This window comes from Equus przewalskii, chromosome 13 (assembly GCF_037783145.1).
Source record: "Equus przewalskii isolate Varuska chromosome 13, EquPr2, whole genome shotgun sequence".
NCBI classification, from domain to species: Eukaryota; Metazoa; Chordata; class Mammalia; order Perissodactyla; family Equidae; genus Equus; species Equus przewalskii.
The window spans coordinates 8,700,555-8,717,826 of NC_091843.1; positions in this window are offsets into that span (position 1 = coordinate 8,700,555).

Here is a 17,272-nt window from a genome sequence, read left to right on the forward strand (position 1 = left end):
AGACACAGTTCCTAAACAATCTCCCCGTTTACCCATATACTAATTTTTTCATCCATCCATCCATACATCTACCCATCCACCCATCCACTCATCCACCCATTCTCCGTGTATTTATCCATCCATTACATGTCTGTCCATCTACCCACCCACTCAAACAGCCATCCATCCATCCGTTGTCACCCACCTAACTATCCATTTCTTTGAACACCTAATCATCCAATCATCTGTTCCTCTGCTCAAATACCTGTCCAAATGCCCAGCTATCCATCCCTCAATCCATATACTCATCCATTCACAGACTTTCAAATCCAAAAGTTCTAGATCCAAATCCTTATTTCAGCACTTCCTGTCAGTAGAAGATGCTGTCAATTCTCTTCTCATATCACCCAGTCCTTACCATCTCAGTGTACACAGGCTTGACTTTCAACTGCCAGAACCTAAGTCTTTTTGCCTGAGGGCTTTCTCTTGCTACTGAGCCTTATCTGTCCCTATGAGTAGAAGGTTGGAGGTGATGTGGAATTAACACCCCTTGGGAGCAGCCTCCAACCAATGACTAGCCAGAGTTGGTGTATAAATAGTGCAGCTTCCTCCTTATTGGATGGGATGACTCTGAGTTGGGTATTCTTCACTGAATCCCAGAGTTCCCCAGCAGGATTAAGCACCATTTTCCTACAGTGGTAACTTGCTTGATAGCATACCCTTCATTGGCTGCCTTCTCTTCCCTGTCTTACTTTCTCATCTTGCTATTTCCCCTCCCCAATAGATTACTTGCTTTTGAATCCTTGTTCCAAGGATGGCTTCTGGGGAACCCAAACTAAGACATTACCTATGTGACTTGGACAGATTACTTAACTTAGTTTGATGCATACCCTCTGGTAAGCATTCTAATAATATTTGTTATTGCTTTTATTATGCATTATTATCAACAATAATAGTAAAAAAATATGGATTTATTTATGGATGGATTTATTTATGGGTTTAAATATGGATAGAGACCAAACAGGGCGTTGGTCTCTCCCATGCCATGGAAGCAGAAACCTAGGCAGCGTCCTTGGCCTTATGTTCTCCTCACTCCCAAATCTAAGCCGTCCCTGAGTTCTTTTGATTTTGCTGTTGTTGTTGTTGTTGAGGAAGATTGGCCCTGAGCTGAAGATTGGCCCTGAGCTAACATCTGTGCCCATCTTCCTCTATTTTGTATGGGGACACCTGCCACAGCATGGCCTGATGAGCAGTGCATAGGTCCATGCCCAGGATCTGAACTGGAGGACCCTGGCCCACAGAAACAGAGCACACGATCTTAACCACTACGCCACCAGGCCGGCCCACTTTTGATTTTTATCACATATAGTTCCTGATTCTCTCTTCTTTTCTCTGTCTCTACACCCACCACTCCGGTCTAAGCTAAAGCCTTCTCCACCCTTTGCTTCTGGACAATAGCAAGAGGCTCCCAAGCAGATGCCTCACCCCTCCTCTTCCCCACCCTGTGACAATCTGCTGATCGTGGTAGAGCCAAAGTGATCTTCCAGAAATCTCTGTCTGATCACAAGCCTTAAAACTCTCCAACAGCTTCCATTGCTCTGAGGACAAGAACAACATTCTTGACTGACTTACAAAGCCACTCTGGTCACATTCACCTGTGCCTCCCGCACTCTGGCCTTTAGCCTCCCTGACCTCCTTACTGTTAGTTCTCAGAATGCACAGTGCTCCCTCCAGACATCCAGGTCTGCTCCCTCTGTTCTTGAATCACTTTGCTAAGCCCCATGCTTCAGTTAGCCCTCAGCTCTGATGTCACTCCTTCAGAGACACGCTCCTTGGCATTCTGGACTAGGTCAACTCCCTTGTTGTAGGCTCAAATCCATTCATTCATTCATTCAGTGGATATTATTGAGTACCTCCCCTGTGACAGGCATTAAATACAGCAGTGAACAAAACAGACAAGGTCCCTGGCCTCAAGGAGTGAATTTCCAGTGCCTGTGTCTGTGTGTGATGGGAGAGAGCATCATAAGGAGGCCCTACTTCAGAGAGAGTGGTCTGAGAAGACTGCCATAAGAAAGCAAGGTTTAAGTTGAGATCTAAGTAGTGGAGGTGACGTGGTGGTGCTGGTAGGGATGGTGGTGATGGTGTTGGTGGTGGTGGTGGTGATGGTGATAGAAGTGGGGTGGTGATGACAGTTTTGGAGACAGTGATGATGATGGTTGTGGTAGGCAGAATAACGGCCCCCCAAAGATGTCCATATCCTAATCCTGGAACCAGTGCATACGTTATGTCACTTGGCAAGGGTGAATGAAGCTTGCTAAGCAGCTGACCTTGAGATAAGGAGATTATCCTAGATTACCTGGGTGGGCCCAGGGTAATCAAAAGAGTCCTTATAGTGAAAGAGGGAGGCAGGAGACAGACTCAGTGTGATGCAGGATAAGAAAGACTGGCTGGCCATTGCTGGTTTTGAAGATGGAAGGAGACCACGAGCAAAGAACTGGGGGCAGCCATTAGAACCCGGATAAGGAAGGGCAGTGGGTTCTCCTCTATAGCCTTCAGAAGAAACGACACCCTGCCAACACCTCCATCTTAGCCCAGTGAAACCTATTTCCGATTTCTGACCTCCAGACTGTGGGATAAGAAATTTGCATGGTTTTAAGTCACCAAGTGCTGTGGTCTAGGTGTTTGTGTCCTCCCTGCCCCAAATTCACATGCTGAAATCCTAAAGCCCAATGTGATGGTGTTAGGAGGCGGGGCTTTCAGGAGGTAATTAGATCATGAGGGTGGACCCCTCCTAAATGGGATTAGTGCCCTTATAAAAGAGCCCCCAGAGTGCCCTCGCCCCTCTACCATGTGAGGACACGGCGAAAAGACAGCCCTCTGTGAACCAGGAAGCCCTTGACCAGACACCAAATCTCCTGTGCCATATGTTGGGCTTCCCAGCCTCTAGAACTGTGAGAAATAAATTTCTGTTTATAAGCCACCCCATCAGTGGTGTTTTGTAACGGCAGCCTAAACAGATGAAGATACCAAGTGTGCGCTAACTTGTCGGAGCAGCAAACGGACACTAGCACAGTGGTGATATGCTGATGGTCATGACGGGGGTGGCGTGGAGGTAGTACCGATGATAGCGATGGTGGTGATGACAGTGTATAGGTGGTGACAGTGACAGTGATAGCGGTGATGATGGTGGAGGTGGCAGTGATGGTGACACATTTTCTAGGCGCTCAGTCACTTCCTGGGGTCTTCCTATGGTTGATAATCTTCTCATTTTGATCCTCCCCCAACCCCACGTTTTGAAGCAGGCTTTGCTGAGCAGAAGCTCAAAGAGGAGGATGGCATGGGAAGGGGCTGGGGGTTAAGAAATGGCTCCCAAGTCACAGAGGGGATGGAGAGGCAGGGTGGGAGCTGAGGCCCAGCCAACAGGGCTTAAGCTTGTCAGTCAGAGGCACTTTCATGCTTTATTTATTTTCCCCTTTAAGCCCCTTTCCACTGAGGGCCAGGAGCTGCTTTTCAGGTGTTCTCTGTGTGGAGAAAACAAACGTTGCATTCTGAGCTCCTCACTGCCCTGGGATGACCCGGGTACCAGGGCCTGAGGGACTCTAAACCAGCAGGTGTGCCCAGAGAGGGCAAAGGACACCCCCAGGTTTCCCAGCAGAGTTGAGGCCAAAACTCAGTCTCCTGGCTTCCTTTCCTGGCTTCTCCCATCACACCGCCAACTCTTTGACCCCTGAGTCAGCCAGAGACAGAGAGGAAAAGAGCCAAAGATCCAACCCGCTGGTGTAAAGAGAGAAAAAGACAAAAGGAGATCGGGTCTCTGAGCCCTTGAGGCTCATGCTTCACCACCTCCCACCGGAGCCCTCAGCTTCCCAGTCCTTCCAGCCAGGGCTGGGACTCCCTGAGCCCCACCTACTCCGCCCAAGGAGCCTGGAGTGGGAATGACTGCCATCCTTGGGAGACAGACTCTGGGTCTCCAGGGCGGGGTGTTGGCAGGGTCCAGACACATGCAGGGGCCCCCACCCCACCCCAGAGGGGTATCAGCCTCCATCCCACGTTGGGGAGAGTAGACTGGCAGGGCAGAGTGGCGCCAGGCCCGGGTCTGGCCACCTGAGGAAGACCTGCTGGCACCTGTGAGTAGAGCTCCCTCCCGCTGCCTCTCCCCCGGCTGGCCTCATTAACACTCTCCCTGGGGCTGAGGCTGGGGCGGCCGGGGTGGAGGGCAAAGAGAAACAGCTGAGGCAGTGGAAAGACTCCTAGCCCGAGCGCTTAACTGCTTGTATGACTTGGACAAATCATTTCTCCATGCCTCGGATTCTTCATCGGTAAACCCAGGACAGTTGTACATGCAAAACCACCCGTTAGGGGACGCCCATGTGAAGTCCTACCAAGTGCCAGATGCACAGTAAGTGGTCAGAACTGATGGCTGTAGTCAGGCATCCCCAGGGCTTACAATGAAGTCCCTTTCCTCTCCAGCTTCACAACTCTGCAGGAAACTTTGGCCACATCTCCAGACTTCTCCACGGGAGTGTTTCTATGCCCAGCTCACCAGACCCCAGGCCACGCCACCTCTCTGAGATCCAGAGAGTAGGGCAGTGTCCTGGCCCCAGGAGATGCTTGAAACATAGCCGCTACCATTAGCGCTCTTGGCTCTGCCACCTCCAGACCATGTAGCCTGTTGGTTGGCACCTCAGCGGCTCAGTTTTCTCATCTGCAAAATGGGATAATAGAGCAGAAGAGGGTTAAGGGAGAGAAAGGGTGTGATGCTCAGAGAACGGGTACCGGCCCCCCCCCCCCCCCCCCCCCGCTGAGCTGCTGCCGAGAGGGCCTGGACAGCCGCTGACAGAGGGAGGAGGGGGAGAGGAGAGCGGGATGGGGCGGAGGGAGCAGACAGAACAATGGCCAGGCCCAGTTTGTGGTTGGTGTCCTGAGAGAAAAGAGTCGAAGCTTTCTTGTCATCAGACTTTCCAGTCACCTGCCTGGGAACCTGAGGAAAAGATTAGGGAGCCAAACACACATTGTTTCTTTTGTTGGAGGTGCCAAGTTGGGCGGGATGAATTGGCCATCTGTTCTCCCAGCCGCGATCTGGAAGCCGGAAACCTCTGCTCTCTGAGTTGCCACTTTCCCTCGGTTGCTAACAAGAGCCAAGGGGTGGGGAGAGGATGGGGGTTCCCCTCCCCCCGGCCTGGCTGACCAGGTCCCTTGGTCCAGGCCTACGGAGTGCTCTGAGCATGAGCTGGGAGATACTGTGGCCTAGCCAGCCTCTCTGAGCCTCGGTTTCCCCGTTTGTCACATGAGGGTGGATGGGGGCCAGCATACCTCTGCACATCCTTCTGGCTCTGACGTGCAGAAGTGACAGTGCCGCTGAGGTCTAGGGTGGGGCAGACCTTCCGATCCGAGCGCAGCCCCTGGGGCAGGATGGGCGAGTGTTGGCCCCTCCCGGGAGTTGGACATCAGAATTCCTGAGCCCCCTCGGCCAAGCTCTGGCCATCTGGCCCCGAGGCCTTCTGTCTCCCAGAGCAGGGCTTCTCCACCTGAGGACTGGCCTTCCCTGGCGGGCAGGGGGTTTGACTCCTTAAGCAGGGAGCTCCGTAACTTAGTGGCTCTGGGAGTCTGTGAGCCCCTGACACCGTGGGCGGTTTTTTTTTGGGGGGGGGGAGCACATTTTCCCAGAGCAGGAAGTGGAGTATATCTGATTCTCAAGAGACCCTGCGACCTTAAGAAGATCCAGAGTAGGTGGCCCGGAACCTGGGAGGTGGACCTGCCCCCATCTAGAGTGACATCCCCAGACTGAGGGGACAGAAAGAACAATTAAGCCCCTCACACACCTGAAATGGTGTGTCCCTGAGGTGGGAGCATGCAGCCCAGATGCGTCTGAGCAGATGCTGGGTCGTGCGTGCAAGGGGCCAGCAGCCAGGCATGGTCAGGACAGGACAGGCCTGGGGGGAGGAGCTTTAGGAAGGAGGGGAGGGGGGCTCTGCCTCACCACGGGCACAGACACCTCCTGCGCTCACAGGGAGCCCTGCAGACACAGGCTCAGACAGTCTGCAGGAAGTGGGGCTGCTCAGGCCTGAGTTACGCTCGCCAATGGCTTTAGCAGTCCGGGGGCTGGCTTTGTAACTGCGTGGTCTCCATGTAATGGCCCTGTTTCATCTCCCTCCCCCAGTCCCCCGGCGAGCAAGGGAGTCCATGCCAGCAGACCGCCTATCTGTGCTAAGCCCTCTGTAGGCTTATTTCATTTAATCTTCACAGTCAGGATGTGCATCTAGGCCCCATTGCACAGATGAGGCCACTGAGTCTCAGAGAGGTCAGATAACACAGCCATGGCCACTCAGCCAGCAAGGGCCAGAGCCAGGATGTGTGCCTCTGCTGTCAGATTCCCAGACCTTCTGGAATGCAGCTGGAGTTCCAGGGCTGCCTCCCGTCCCTCCCCCGGTCCCTGCCCAGCACTTCTGCCCATCAGGGCACAGCCAGTGTCTGCATCGCTGCGCCCCTCCCCCTCAGCTGGGCCTGCAAGCTGCTGGCAGGTAACAGAACTCCGAAATGATTCCCAGCCCCGCTGCTCCCCACATGCCCCCCCTCCCAAGTGCGTCTGCTGCTCTCCATCCAAACTGATTACAGCACCGAACAAGGGGCCGGGGGAGGGATGGGAGCAAGCAGGCACTGAGAAGACTTGAAAGAAAATTCGAAACACACGTGTGTTGCCTTGGCTCTGGTAACCCTAAGCCCTCAGCCCGTGTGGCCCAGCGGTCACCCCCGCCTCCCCACCCCTCCTGGGTCTCCAAGGGGCCTGCTCTCCACGCTCAGCCCCTGCCAGGGGAGGCTGGCTGGGTCTCCAGGACCTGAAGGGCTTGGGGCTGGGAGGGGCCCCCAAGACCAGAGCTCCTCTGTCTCAGAAGGGGATGCCGAGGCCCACAGAGGGAACAGGGCTTGCTGGGCATAAAGGGCAGAGTGGGAGCATGACCGCAGACCCCATAGGCAGCAGGAGGGGATGGAGGCCCAGGCCCCTGGGAAGAACCCTCCCCCAAACTGTCTGGCTTCCTCTCTTCCCACCCTCCCGCCCTGCTGCCGCCGCCGCCGGAGAACCTGTCTTTCTCTGCCCCTGCACCTGCTGCCTTCTGCTTAACCCTGTCTCGGCTGGCCAGGGCTCAGGGACCCTCAGCTTTCTGGAGCCAGCGTTAGGAGAGCGGAAGGGTGGCAAAAGCTGACTCCGGGGGCTGGAACCTGGGTCGGGGAACTAAGGTGAGGCCAAGTGACAGGCTTGGCCTCATGCTGTTTATATGGAATGTCCTTCCAGCGATCAGCTTATGGCCTCCAAACATGTGGCTTCAATCTCTCCCTGAAATATGGGGAGGGGGGCAGGTGGCTGCTGCCAACACCCCCTGGATGCCTCTTTGTGCAGTTCAGCTGAGCACTTGCTGTGCGCTAATGGCTCTGAGGCCTGTGCCTCTTGCCAATGGCACTGAACCCTTGGTTTGCAAATTAGTTTCATATTTGGGAGGGTGTGGCCTGGGAACAGGCTGAAGGGCTGAGGCGGTGGACAGGCAGGGTGGGGAAGGCATGGGGCTTGAGAGGCAAGCCGACTTGGCTTCACATCCCAGCTCCATCACTCGTGAACTGGGTGAGCCTGGGCAGGTGCCTCTCTGAGGCTTTGTTTCCGCATCTGTAAAATGGACATAAACGATCGTATCAACAAGAAGCACTTAGCCAGCCCTGGCACATAGTGTGTCCAGTGTATGTGAGATCCCCTCCAGTTCCTCATTTTGTCTGCCTACCTCTCCTGAGAGCCATTTTCTGCTCCTTGTTGACGTGACTCCTGCCCGTGGCTGCTTTCGGGATTAACGTGGTATGTTCCAGGAGTCGGGAGAGCGAATCTAAAGCAGAGTTTTGTCAGGGGTTGGCCATGTGCTTTGGAACAAGACCCTCTCGCTCTGAGGGCCCCCGTTCTCCAGACTGTAGGCTGGTGGCAGGAGGTGGGGCTGGGGTGGGGGGCGGCTGGATGAGACGCCTCGCGGACAACTTCCCGATCTAGTACTCAGGGACTCTAGAAGGCTCCAGAAAGACAGAAGTCTCCGTCCTTGTGGTCCAGGATGGCTTAGGGTGGGGCTGTGGTGGCTGGGGTCCTGTGAGATGGGTGACAGATGTGAGGGCCGACCTTCCCGGGGCAGGTGTGGATGGGATGTGCTCCTCACCCAGCCACCCCCCACGGCCTCCTCCGACTCACCTTCCCACCTCATCTACACCTCTCCCTCCTTGTGACAAATCACCCAATGACCCAACTGGCAGGCCCCTACATGACAGGATGTGGTGAGAGGTGACATTTCCCCAACATGGCTTCTTCAGAAACTCCAGGGGTGCTATTAAAAAGCAATGTCTGGGGCCCCAGCCCAGGCCAACGGCCTAGGAATCTTCAGAACGGGGTCCTGGAAGTGGTATTTTAACCAGCTCCCCTGGCAACACTGGGGTGCAGCTGGGTTTGTAGGTCCATTAGTGAGGGGGAGCAGGGGGCACAGTCTGGGGGTTTGCTGGGCCTCGGTTTCAGTCGCAGATCTGCCCTGACTGGCTGTGGGAACTTCAGCAACACGTTTCTTTTCTGAGTCTCCGTTTTCTCATCTGTTAGATGGAAAGTAAGTTACATTTCATGAGGTTGTGGCAAGGATTACATACTATCTGTATTAGTCTCCTAGAGGTGCTGTGACAAATTTCCACAAACTGGTAGCTTAAAACAATGGAAATTTATTCTGTCACATCCTGGAGGCCAGAAGTCCAAAACCGAGGGGTCAGCAGGACCGGGCTCCCTCCAGAGGCTCCAGGGAAGAATGCTTCCTTGCCCCATCTGGCTTCTGGTGGGTGCCAGCAATCCTTGGCCTATGCATACATCACTCCAATCTCTGTCTCTGCCTTCACATGGCTTTCTTTCCTCTGTGTGTGACTGTGTCCAAATTTCCCTCCTCTGATAAGGACACCAGTCATGGGATCAGGGTCCACCCTGACCTAGTATGACCTCATCTTAACTAGATTACATCTGCAAAGACTCTATTTCCAAATAAGATCCCACTCACAGACACCAGGGGTTAGGACTCTAGTGGGGGGGGGGGGGGGGACACAATCCAATCCATAAAGTGCCTGGCCATGGAAGGTGCTCAGTAACTCGGGATGGTGGGTGGGTGGATAGACACAGAGTGAAAGCAAGTGAAGAAGAATGCTGTGTGCCCTTGGAGAGATGCACGCCTGCTCTGTGCCTCAGCCTTCGCACTTCCCTGGGGTGTTATGAGGATTATCTGAGCTAAGGTCTGCAGAGGACCTGGTTCACAGAGATGCTCAAGAAATGGCAATCCCCTCCCCATAAAGAAACAATGATGCCTTGAGGGATCCTAGGTGGCTAATGTCCACTGTGGCCTTCTCTTGTGACTGGGAGAGAGGAGGAATGATGTTTAGGGGAGGGTGCAGTGCACATGTTGGTGTATTTCAAAAGCCCCAAGGCCATGGAAGGAGAAGGGATGGTGAGCCGTTGACCTTGGAGTTCCCATGCATCCACCCCTGCGGGTCTGAGCTCAAGGCCGGCGCTGGCGTTCTAGAGCCCAGCAGGGCCGCCGGGCAGCCGAGATGGCTCTGGCGGAATGTTTTGTACTGGAGTGATTGGAAGTGACGGTCGGGCTGGGCGGGGAATGAGCTGGTGAAGGAGCCAGCAGGCTGTCCACAGGCTCAAGCTGCAATGCATGCGTCCAGGGGCTGGGCTGGGGTGGGGAGAGTGACGAGGGGACGGGGTGCTTCCCGTGAGAAGCAAGAAAGTGGAAACTCTGGGGTAAGACCCTGGAAGTCAGGAGGTGGGCTCACAGAGACAAGGAGAGAACACGGCCATGGTAGCAGCTGGGCTGAGCACCTGGAATGAGCAACTCTAGAAGCCCCACAACCCCTAGGAGGAGATGCTCTTGTCTTCCCCATTTTACAATGCGGGAAAGCAAGGCCCTGAAGGAGGAGGACCTGCTCGAGGTCCTCTTTCACCCCTGCTTTTCTCTTCTCCTCTCATCTCCACCATCACTTCCTGCTGTATCTTCTTTCCTCTCCGTCCATTCCTCTTCCTCCACATCTGTGGTAGGCTCAATTATGGCCCTAAATGTGGCCACACTGTAATCCCCAGAGTCTGTGACGTGTCCTTTCTGTGGCAAAAGGGTCTCACAGATGTGATTAAGTTAAAAATCCAGGGATGGGTTGATGACCCCAGGTTATCTGGGTGGGCCTGACGTGATCACAAGCATCCTTGTGGGAGGGAAGGAGGAGAGTTGGAGCTGGAGGAAAAGGCCATGTGATGCTGGAAACAGAGACCAGAGCTTTGAACGTGGAGGAAGGGGCCACAAGCCAAAGAACGCTGGTGCCTCTAGAAGCTGGGAAAGTCAAGGAAACAGATTCTCTCCTGCATCCCCCAGAAGGAACCAGCCCTGCCAACACACTGATAAAACTCATTTCAGACTTCTCACCTCCATTACTGTAAGAGAATAAATTTGTTTTGGTTTAATCCACTAAGTTTGTGGCAATTTGTCACAGCAGTGAGAGGAAACTCATACACATCTTTCTCTGCTCTGCTCCCCCTTTTTTTTTCCGGGTCTGCTTTTTCTCCAGTCTCCTCTCCTCCACCATCCTCTCTTCCTGTATTGCCCTCTCCTCTCTTCCAGCTCTGTTTCTTTCTCCCCCTTTTCCTTTTCCATCAATTTTTCCTGCTCCTCCTTCTCCACCTCTGACTCCTCTCCCTTCTCGGCCCCCACCACAGAAGAGCACAGATTTTTGGCATCTCTAAGTTGGGTTCAAATCCCAGCTCCACCGTTGCTGGCTGTGTGACTACTAACAAGTCACTCTGCTTCTCTGAATCTCAGAGTTTTCATTCATAAGTAACTCCAACTCCCTGACTTGCTGTGGGGAGCTAGAAGAAATAACGTCAGCAATGGAAATGGTGAATGGTGGCCACTCAATAGAGGTGTGTTTCTCTGCATGGCCCCTACTGCCCTGTAACCCAAGGCTCCACCTAGGCTCAGGCCAGAGACAGGGCACCCACCTGGTGGGATGGTTCCCGCCCCAAACCCTGAGACAGTCAGACGTAGACCTTCGAGCAGCTGCCCCGGCTCTCCGCCGACCTGGATTGGGTGAAGCGGGGCGCTGACAGACAGTGGCGAAGCGGCTCCGTATCTCTGTCTTCCTCCTGGGATCCTTTGCGGGGCCAGGTGGAGCCCGAGTGACAGTTTCCCAGGAGCGCTTGCTAAAGATACCTCGCACCTGGGAAAACGACAGTTGGTCTTGGAGCTGTCAGGGCTCTCAGACCCCAGGTGGGCAGGCCCACGGCAGCAGTTCGCTCTGAAAGAAGATGAAACATAATTACCCTTTCTTCTCCACGTCCAAGGGAGACTCCCTCACCGCCCCGTCCTGGGAAATCAAGCCTTGTCTTCCTGCAGCGGCTATTACCCAACAGCATCCCAGTAAATTAGCCAACAGAAGGCAAGTCTCCCGTGGATTCATCAAAAGTTTGCCCATCTCTTGGACAAACTTCAGCAAGAATATGCCTCCAGCTGCTCATCCTCGGATCACAGTGTAAGGGCTGAATTATAAAGGCAAGAGTGATGATCTTTCTTTTGTTCTGCCCTTATGTGCTGGTACTATTCAGAATGAGTAGCACGTATCCCATATTTCAGATGAGAACGCTAAGGCACAGAAAAAGGAAATGATCGTCACAAGGTAAGAAGACTCACACCACCAAAATGGAATGAGCGCTGTGGTTTCCTTGCATCATCGCGCTTGGGTGTCCCGCGGGGGTGCAGGCTTTGCAGAAAATGATCTTACGGAACCAGTCGTTGAGTGGACTGAAGAGATGTGGTTTAGAGGCATCATCTGCTTTTATTCCTCAGTGGGTTTGTCACCTGCCCCTGGTGACAAATTTTCAAAGAACTCTGTGCCAGGGAAAGTTTTGATTCTGCTGAAAAAAGGGGGTGCTTTTTCCTTTGTGGACGATGGAGAATTATATAAATAGTTGCGTTTTCCTTTTTGCTCTAGCTGCCAGGAGGCTCGGGAACAAGTTCACAGTTAAACTGCAGTCATTGTGGGTTTTCAGACGGCATGTCCTGGATGCCTTTCTCGTTCTCCCACACTGGCTTCCTGTTTGAAGGGTCCCTTTTCCGGTCCTGAAAGGTAACTCATGATTTTTCTGTTACTTTTGTGTACTGCTTCACTACAACTGCTTTCTAGAAGGTGAAGGAAAAGCACACAACTATTCATTGATCATTGTCATTATTGTTATTTAATTTTCATAGTTTCAATGACATGGATGTGATCTGATCGGAACAGGACCCAGTCTGATGACCAAGTTCCTGGAGGAAATATTCTCCTGGGACTGTCAAAGCCTGCAGAAGCAGCACCTGTCAACAAGTGTTTACGGAGCACCAACTATATGTCAAGCATTGTTCTAGGTGCAAAAGACATGGGTAAATAAGACATATACTATCCCTTCCCTCACAGAAAGAAAGACAATAAACAAATACTTATATAATGTATTATTTTAGATGGTGACAAACCCAAAAAGTATTGGGACAGAGGGAGAACCTGGAACAGATGATCTTAGGGCAGGCTGGAGTTTCTCTTCAAGAGGTGACACTAAAGGTGAGACTGGAATGATAAGGAGTAGGTGTGCAAAGACCTGGAGGACAAGCACTCCAGGTAGCAAGTGCAAAGGCCCTGAGGCCAGGGCAAGTCTAAAAGATGTGTTAGAAAGAGTTTGTGGAAGAATACAGGAAGTGAGCTCAAAGAAGAGGGCAGAGGCCAGATCAGTAGGATCTGGAGGGCCACGGTGAAGAGCTGAGCTGTTTCTAAATGCAAGGAGGAGATAGAAGATTTTAAGCAGGGAGTATGACATGACCGTTTCACCTGTCACTCACATAAATGAGTTTTGCTTCCACTAAGTGCTTGGTTCATATTTGACAAGACAGCTTCCTTCCCAGAATGATAATAGTTCTTCCTTAAATTCTCCAATTTTCACATTTGCTTTTTGACACTGCTAAGACCACTCTCGATCGATCAGGTTTTTCTGAATGCTCTTTTCTGTATTTCTTTGAAGTGGGGTCTCTAGAAGATTACTGGGATATTTATTTTTTCAAATAGCAAGTCATCCACCCTGCTGGCCAGAGTTTGTGAACCTGTTATCATGGCTGTGACCCTGGATATCTGTTAGTGGTTATTTTCTCAAAGAACCTTAACTTTATGCTGATAGTCTTTTATTATTTACTTTCTCAAACTACATTTCAGAGACAACTTTGCAGCAGAATGAAGTCTGTTGGTAGTTCCTGAGTAATAATAACAATCGTCACCGTTTACCAAGCACTTATGAAGTGCTGGACACACCGGTAAGCATTTTGCCAATGTGATTTTATGCAATTCTCTTTGTAACTCTCTACCCATTTTATAGATATAGGAACTGAGGCTTAAAGAATTGCCTTGATTAACATCATATCATTATGTATAGTAACAACATGAATTTATCTTTTCAAAAGAGTTGTATTCGGCCCTCTCATGTGTCAGGCACTGTGCTAGGATCCAGAGACCCAAAAGTGGACGAGAAAGACATGGTCCCTGCTCCCAGAAGGCCCCAGTCTAATGGGGGAATGGACTGGAAGCAGGCAGTGACTCTTTGGGTAATGAGAAGGGAAATAAAAGGCATAAGAGGAGTCCCCTGACTGGGACTGAGGGATCAGGGAAAGCTTCCTGGCTGACAAGACATGTAAGATGAAAAATCCTGAAAGATGAGAGGAGCCATTCTGGGGAAGACGGTGCAGGAACACTGTCCCTCCCAGACAGTTAACAGTCCACTCCCAGGAGGAGGACCCCACCTCCCACCACCATCACAGAGAACTGACAGCTGAGCAGGCTCCTGATGAACGAGCTGGAATTTGCCAATCAGGAAAAGGTTGAGGCAGGGAAGTTTGAGACAGCCTGATGTGATTGAAGGCCTCTGAGTTCAGGGTGGCTGGAGTGTGCCCGGCTCAGGCTGGGGAGAAGAGTGACTGCAGACACTGCTTCATGTCAATTACTCCCACTGCCCACGTAACTTTCAGGAGACTCACAGGGTGTATGAGCATCCTGTCCGGATTAAATCATTTTGTAGCAAGACGATTGTATTTCACAAGGATTGACTTTGTTACTAGTCAAATGCATCAACCGGATCATGACAGTTTGTTAAAATTTGCCCATAGAAGTGCTGAACATTAGTCACATTTTGTTATTTGGATAATTGATACCTTTCCATTGTCTAAAACCATGGAATTTATAGATAAATTATAAAGCCAAATAAATCTAAGAAAAAAATAACTTGGAGGCAGTATATATTACACAGAAAAGGAATTTTAGTTCCAAATTGTTAATTGGGTTGCCTAACAATCAAGGAAAAAGATGATGAGGAGGATCTAAATGAAGACAGTTGCAGATAGAGAGAGGGAACAGATTTAAGTAGTCTATGTGAGTAACAGAGAAATATTCACACTTTTAAATATGTACCTTTTTATCTGACTCTCTTTTCTCCTTAATCACCCTTTCCATCGACTAAAAGAGAGGATTTATAACATATTTGACAAAGGATCTGTATCCTTAATATATAAAGAACTCTTACAAATCAATTACACAAAAAGATAAGCCGTAGGCTGGGCCATAAAATAAGACTCAAAAATTCAAGTGGCTTTAAGGGCCAGCCTGGTGGGATAGTGGTTAAGTTTACATGCTCCATTTTGGCAGCCCAGGGTTCACAGGTTTGGATCCCAGGCGCAGACCTAGCACTGTTCATCAAGCCACACTGTGGCAGTAGCATCCCACATAAAATAGAGGAAGATGGGCACAGATGTTAGCTCAGGGACAATCTTCCTAAAGCAAAAAGAGGAAGATTGACAACAGATGTTGGCTCAGGGCCAATCTTCCCCCCACACCCCCAACACACACACATAAAATCAAGTGGCTTTAAACCATATAAAAAATGTCCTCTAAGAAAGAGTAAACGTAAAATAATCTATATCATTATAAAATATTATCACAGAATTGAGATCAAAACTGTCAGCTATAATAATAATAAATGTGAATGAGCTTAACTCACCTTTTAAAAGAAAAAGATTTAAAATTTGGCTCACAAAACAAACTCAACTATATGCTATGTAAAGGAGACACACTCAAAACAAAGGGATTCAGAAAGGCTAAAAATAGAGACAGACAAAAGTGTACCTGGCCAGCGGAAACAAACAAGCAGAAAAATCACAGGAAGCGATACTGATGTCAGGCAAAGTAGAATTCAAGCCAAAAAGCATTAAACATGACAAAGAAGGACACTTCTTAACACAAAAATATTCGATCTAAAATGAAGATATAACAAATTAATATTTATGCACCAAATAACACTGCAATCATCTACATGATAGAAAAGATGCAAGGAGATAGGAACGGAAACACACTGATAACAGACTGTGATACATCACTCACAGCGCACGACAGATGATGAGGGGGAAGAAAAGATGGAGGAGCTAAAACAATGGAACTAACAAGGCAGATCTTAGAGACATAGGTGGAAGTCAATAACTCTCTGATAATAGAGGATGATTGTGTTCACAGCACATTCACAAAAAGTGATCATAAAGAACACATCAGTAACTTTCATAAGGTAGAAATATGACAAACAGTGCTCTGATCAAAATAAAACTGCAATACTAACACAAAACATACAGGTTTTTCTACCTGGAAATTTTAAAACCTCCTATTAAACAGCTCATAGGTAAAGGAGAAATACAAACTGAAATTACAAATTTAAAAAATAATAATGATGACAATGAAAACACTGCATATCAGAATCTATGGGATGCATTTAAAGCAGTGATCAAAAGAAAATATTATTTTAACACTTTTATTAGTGAACATGAAAAATAAAATAAAATAAATTCTGAAAACTAGAAAACTAGAACAACAACAAAGCTAATTAAAAGAAAGCAAGAAGAAGGAAGTAATAAAGATAAAAGCAGAGATTAATGAGGAAGACAATAGAACAAAGACCTAACGAGTTAATCAAAATTTTGGTTTAAAAAGTTAGCAAAATAGGCAAAATACTAGCTAATTTCATTAAGGATAAAAGGAAGAAAGCACAAATATACAAAATGTGAAATGACAGGGGGGAAAGTAAAACCAGGGAAACATAGCATTTTAAAAATTGTACACAAATATTTTGCAGATTTTTATGCAAATAAATTTGAAAATACAAATAAGTGTGAAAACGCAAATATATTTTAGTAAGAAACAAATTATTCACTAATGGAGACAGAAGCTATAAATAAAGGGGAAAAGCCTAAAATGAATGCTGAGGCGATGGATTGTAATCTGAAGTATCAGTATATAAAGTTGTGTGTTTGTTTTATACTATTTGCTTTTGTTTTTTGTTTTCTGTATAAGGAAGTTTGCCCCTGAGCTATCATCTGTTGTCAACCTTCGTCTTTTTGCTTGAAGAAGACTGTCACTGAGCTAACGTCTGTGCCAATCCTCCTCCATTTTATGTGGGATGCTGCCACAGTGTGGCCTGACCAGTGGTGCTAGGTCTGCTCCTGGGGTCTGAACCCATGAAGCCTGGGCTGCTGAAGTGGAGTGTGCGAACTTAACCACTACACCACCAGGCTGGCCCCTATAAAGTCATGTTTTTAAATGATGGACAGATGGGTGGGTGGATGGATAGATAGATAGATAGATAGATAGATAGAGATTTATGGCGGTAAATGTGTATGTTAGTATGATGTGTTAGTAAGCATGTGGGTTAGTAGATTTGTCCACCAGAGGGCCTCAAAGCAATGACACCCCGGTAGTAATGAGCACACCTAGTAGCCAGATCTTGGTTTCTAAACATTATGCTGCAAAAAAAGACACCAGCGTTCCTTAGATAAGTGGTTGATCCAGGACAGAGACAGGGAAAATATAAGATGAACCTGGAACATCTTCTGGTGACAGAAAATAAAAAATCTGGAGGCTTGTTAAAAGAAAAACAGGACCCAAATTGAAGAGCTTCTAATGTCCAAAGCTGGAGCAATTTGGAAAACAAAATAAATAACGATAGTATTGAGTTATAACTCCTAGAATAAAATAAATATGCATGAGTCCCTATTGACATAAGTAATTGATTAAATAAATAATAGGAGAGATGGCACAGTTCTTCCATACTGTAGGATTTCAATTAATAAATGTAGAAGGAAAAAGGGAAATAGAAAATTACCCCTAGAGAAGCAGCACAGTAATAATTATTGTGGACAAA